This window comes from Danio rerio, chromosome 13 (genome assembly GCF_049306965.1).
Source record: "Danio rerio strain Tuebingen ecotype United States chromosome 13, GRCz12tu, whole genome shotgun sequence".
Lineage (NCBI taxonomy): Eukaryota > Metazoa > Chordata > Actinopteri > Cypriniformes > Danionidae > Danio > Danio rerio.
Genome location: NC_133188.1, coordinates 17,656,688 through 17,662,514, shown reverse-complemented (window position 1 = coordinate 17,662,514; position 5,827 = coordinate 17,656,688).

The window sequence follows — 5,827 nt, the reverse complement described above, 5'->3', positions numbered from 1 at the left end:
TTTTTGCGTTTCTTTATTATGTTATGTTAAATATTCTAGGATTCACACACCTTTCCACCAATTACAAAGCCAAATCAGAAAAAGTTGGGACAGTATAAAAAAACGCTACATGGTTACAGTATATAATACATTACATGGGCTCAGGTCTACTTTGGCAAACCTCAAGTACTACAATACATAGTTGCATCCACAAATGTCAGTAAAAATGGTACTGTGCCAAAAGGAAGCCATATGTTAACAGTGTCCAGAAGCGCCTTTGACTTCTCTGGGCTCAGAGGCATCTGGGATGGACCATAACACAGTGGAAACATACACTGTGATCATATGAATTAGTGGCTCCATTTGAAGATACTCAAAGAGTAAGTAATCATTTTCAAAAAGTACTTACTTACTGAGGACTAAAAGAGTAAGTATCCAACAGCCAGATTTCATTAAGTATAAATAAGATTGCATGTCATCCACTATGTTTACATTATCATGTGACTGACGTTACAAGCGGAACAACTTTAAAGAAATTGCAGGTTTGAAAAAAAATAATAACAAATTTTCAAGTAACCAGCCTAAATCTTGTTTGTTTTCCTGTCTTAATTATTTAGCGGAAATATATTTAACTTTTTCATTGTGAGTTTTTGTGCATATAATCTCATAATAAGAAACCAATTCTTTGCATACATTACATACATTTATGTTGTTTTTTTAATTGTAAAAGATACACCCATGTTTTCCTGAGCCTGTATTATAGTACATTCATAGTACATTCATACATATTACATTCTGCAGAAAATTAATGATTAATAATAATCATAAGAATAACAATCCCATAATAAAAATAACAGCTACAGGTGCACCTAATAGAATCAGTAACATGACAAGTCTCCCTAATAGTTTTAACAACCTTATATATATATATATATATATATATATATATATATATATATATATATATATATTTATAGTGACAAGGACAGAATAATAAGCAATTAGACGAGGAAAACCCTCAGCATAATGTCAAGCTACTGCTGATCAAATCATCATAAAACAGGCAAGTGAAGTCGATCTCTCTCTTTTGTTTATTGTAGTGCTGTATTTATAGTATAGTAATCTGGTAGTGTTTGCTGTGCTTTGACTTTTTCGGGGGTTAAGTATTGTGATATCCCGATTGCAACAGAGAATTACTGGGAAATGTCTCGATACTGATGACATTTCATGCCATTCAGCCTTATAATGTTAAAATGTGAGCAAAATCACAACAAAATCTAATTAAATTCATTGTCATACATTTTAAAGTACAAAATTGCTACTACTCCTGCACCTTCATTTAACAAAAATAATATCAGTTAAAAAATTAGCAAAAAATTAAAAATCTGACCATCATTTATGTGCTAAAAAGGCAATAGCTGATGCATTTGAATAACATTCAAGATGTCTGTTATCAGCACCACCATAGAACATTTATTTTCCAGTGTTTGGAAACCTGAGACTGAGGAATTAAGAGAAGCAGAGAAGGTTGTAAACTTGCTGCCAATCTTGCATTATCACCAAGGTTGATATATCAGCCAATTAGTTTTTAAATAATGGTATGAGCCAATAAGATTTACTGTTTGGCCAATTTATTTGATGGTGCCGTGGCTGACCACACTATGCTCTCATTCTCCATTTTGTTCACTGTTGATTCAGTTCTGTCTAAAACAGTGTATATAATAATTTTTTTCTCTTTTTTTTTTAATATTTCCCAAATGATGTTTTCAGAGCAAAGACATTTTCACAGTATGTCCGATAATATATTTTCTTCTGGAGAAAGTCTTATTTGTTTAATTTCGACTAGAATAAAAGCAGATTTTACTTTTTTAAACACCGTTTAAAGGACAAAATTATTAGCCCTTTTAGGCTTTTTAAAAAAAAAATCAACAGAACAAACCATCGTTATACAATAACTTGCCTAATTACCCTAGCCTGCCTAGTTAACCTAATAAATCTAGTTAAGCCTTTAAATTTCACTTTAAGCTGTATAGAAGTGTCTTGAAAAATATCTAGGAAAATATTTTTTACTTTCATCATGGCAAAGATAAAAGAAATCAGTTATTAGAAATGTGTTAGTAAAACTATTATGTTTAGAAATATGTTGAAAAAAAATCTCTCTGATAAACAGAAATAAGGTGAAAAAATAAACAGGGGGGCTAATAATTCAGGGGGCACAATAATTCTGACTTCAACTCTATATATACACACTGTACAGTGGAAGTCAGATTTATTAGACCCTGGAATTATTAGCCCCACTGTTCATTTTTTTCCCCATAAATTCTGTTTAACAGAGAGGAGATTTTTTTAACACATTTCTAAACATAATAGTTTTAATAACTCATTTCTAATAACTGATTTCTTTTACCTTTGCCATGATGACAGTAAATAATATTTGACTAGATATTTTTTAAATTATTTTTGACAGATTCAGTTTTAGTTAAAAAATAAAGTAAAATAGCAAAACTGTTATAGATGGTGTATAGATGTATAAACCAAATAGATTTTAAATCACTGATATAAAGAGGCAATCATAGATTATGCATTTGTACATGCATGTGCTTAGTTTTAATGACTGATGGGTGCTTTGTGAAGATGGAAGGTGGTAATCCATGTTTTTTTTTCTCTGTTTTCAATCCGTTTTCAATGCACTATTAAAACATAATCAATTAGTGTTTTTCAGCACTTTTCTTTAAAAACTATTTACCAGTGTTTTTAAACACTATTTGAGTTTTACTGGTATGGCTTGTTAATGGTTTTGATCAAAATATTTTTTCTGTTGTAGACCAATACTCTCTAAGCCTCTCAAAGAGCCTCTTCTCGACTGTCAAACCGAATTAGTCCTGTGATACACATATTTCTAAAATCTTAATCAAATTGAACAGAAATTATGTGCTTGTGCTTATTTGTTGTTGTTGTTGTTGTTTCAGTCGAAAACAACCGCTACCACTTAAAAACCAAACAAACATTTTTTTATAGTATATACAGGAATTATGGAGTTAAATTCATTAGCTCTTAAGACATTTTTAAGATTCTTTCCATAGATTTTAAGACCTCATTGCCACTTCAGGTTTCAACCAGTAACATTTGAAACATTTTAACTTACAGTACATTCATTAAATGGGGGTAAGATGAGACACATTTTTATCGAGACACAAAAACAAGACGAGACAAGATTTGAAAGAAATCCTCATTGATAAAATATGTATTGAATTTTTTTTAATCACAAAATGTAGATGCAGTTTGAAATAAACTTGTACTTTATGAAATAAAACAACATGTAAACTCTGCAAAATGTTCCCCCAAAGATTCAGCTGACACAGGAAATTGCATAAAAATAATATAAATTGATAATAAAATAAAAAAGAACCCATTATTTTAAGTGCAACAAATAAATACAATAATTTACTAAGAATTAACTTTAAATAAGAATGATTTAAATTGTAAAAATATTCTAACTATTTGGTCATTTTAAAGTAAGATTCTAAAGTGAGGTGCTTATTGTCAAACTGATTTAATGATTTATATTAAGCTAAGTGCCACAACCAGATGTCGTGATTGGCTTAGTGGATTCAAAAATTGTTCAACTGTTGAATTGTTCAATTGTTCAAATGTTGAACTCTAGGAGAATTGTAAAATGAATCTATGTCCAAAAACGTGGAATGTTCCTTTAAGTAATCTGCTTGCATGTGTACAGATGAATTATTAGCCCCCCTTTAAATTGTTTTTTCTTTTTTAAATATTTCCCGAATAATGTTTAACAGAACATGCTAACAGTATGTCTGATAATATTTTTTCTTCTGAAGAAAGTCTTATTTGTTTTATTTCATTTAGAATAAAAGCAGTTTTATTTTTTACAGGTCAAAATTATTAGCCTCTTTAAGCTATATATTTTTTTTGATAGTCCATTGTTATATAATAACTTGCCTAATGACCCTAACCTGTCTAGTTGACCTAATTAACCTAGTTATTCCTTTAAATGTCACTTTAAGCTGTATAGAAGTTTCTTGAAAAATATCAAGTCAAATATTATTTAGTGTCATCATGGCAAAGATAAAATAAATAAATTATTAGAAATGAGTTATTTTGTTTAGAAATGTGTTTCTTCTCTCCGTTAAACAGAAAGTGGGGACAAAATAAACAGGGGAGCTAATAATTCTGACGTCAACTGTATGTGCTCAGTTTTATAAATAACTGGGATAGTAATAAAAAGTTTAATAGGTGACAGGATATTTTTAGCACATATTGTTTTTAGCACACCTTTTTGAATGATTTTTATTTAGTTGAATAAGAAAACATACATAAATAGCGCTTTTTCACCTAACCACCTTTACTGAGGTGAAGTTTGATTTATATTCACACATTTGTTCAGTTTTGAACAGTGACAGCTTGTGACACGTTCCCACTCTAACGTTACCTTGAATATTCAGTCTGAAATGACTTCAAAACAACATTAGCAACTATTCAATTGACTGTGAACAATCTTGTATTTTATGGTCATTGACTGATTATATGTTTTGTAAATGGTGAATAACACGATCTGACGTTATATAAGGATGTCTATGGTCATATTTTCAGTTCATGAGTAAAGGAGGCGTGGCTTTGGATGGCAGGGGAGGTATGTGAATGTTCAAAGCTAATATGCTTACGTTAAATGCAGATCATCTACTGCACCTTTAACTGTAATTTTGTCATTCCAAAGGGTACTGTACAAATATGAATGAAAATATGGCTAAAAATTCACCTGTATTAAGTCATTCTGGCCTATGGGAATGTGCTGCATCCTTTAAAATGAACAAAAATTACAGTTAGGTGATTTACTGTGAAAGATTTTCTTCAGTATTTGTGTACTCTAAAAAAATCTTATTGGGAAAATATTGGGAAATATTGGGAAAATATTTTCTTTAGTAAGCTAATTTAGTGGAGCAAGTACGATTTGATTTATCGCGCTTGTGTATTTTTCAATGTGGGCCAATTGATTAGAAGAGAAAGAACGGCTACTGGAGGAAGAAAAGCAGAACAGCAGGTGAGTGAATAATCAAACACAGTTAGTTTCTTTCTTCAATATAGTTTATATAATTAGAAAAATGTTATGTTTGTAGATTTCTGTTTAACATATATAAGTATGTATGTATAAATAGGTTCAATTATAAACTGTAATAATAAAAAGTAAATGATTTTTCTCTTTTTTTAACACGGATGAACATGAACTCAATATACAGTTTGAAGAAAGTATAATCAAGACAATCAGGAAGATTCAAACACTTGTACAAAATAAAAAATAAATATCTTGAAAAACTACAACACTGCGTTACCCTTTGTATAAAATAAAGTAAAGAAAGCAATAAATTGTGATAAAAATACTCTGCATTCTCAGATGTAATCAATAAAAGAAAATAGAGAAATAAATCAATAATAAATAAACCAACTCAACTCAAAGTGCAGGAAATCAATATTCACACTTTCTGTTCGAATGAATCACCTCTCTGTTCAAAAGATCGTTACACTATTCAAATGAATCACCTCACTGTTCAAAGAATCGTTACTCTGTTCAAAAGAATCGTTTTGCTGTTTAAAAGAATCACTTCGCTGTTCAAGATTCGTGTCACAGTTTAAATGAATCGTTTCGCTGCTCAAATGATTCATTTTGCTGTTCAAAAGAATATAGCTGCATCCCGAATGGCACACTATGCACTCATGCACTATGTACTTATGCACTTACACACTCAACAGGGTAGTATATAAATGCAGTGTCAAATTCAAACCGTTTCCCTGATGACGTTTGACGGTTGCCAAATCAGTGAATTAA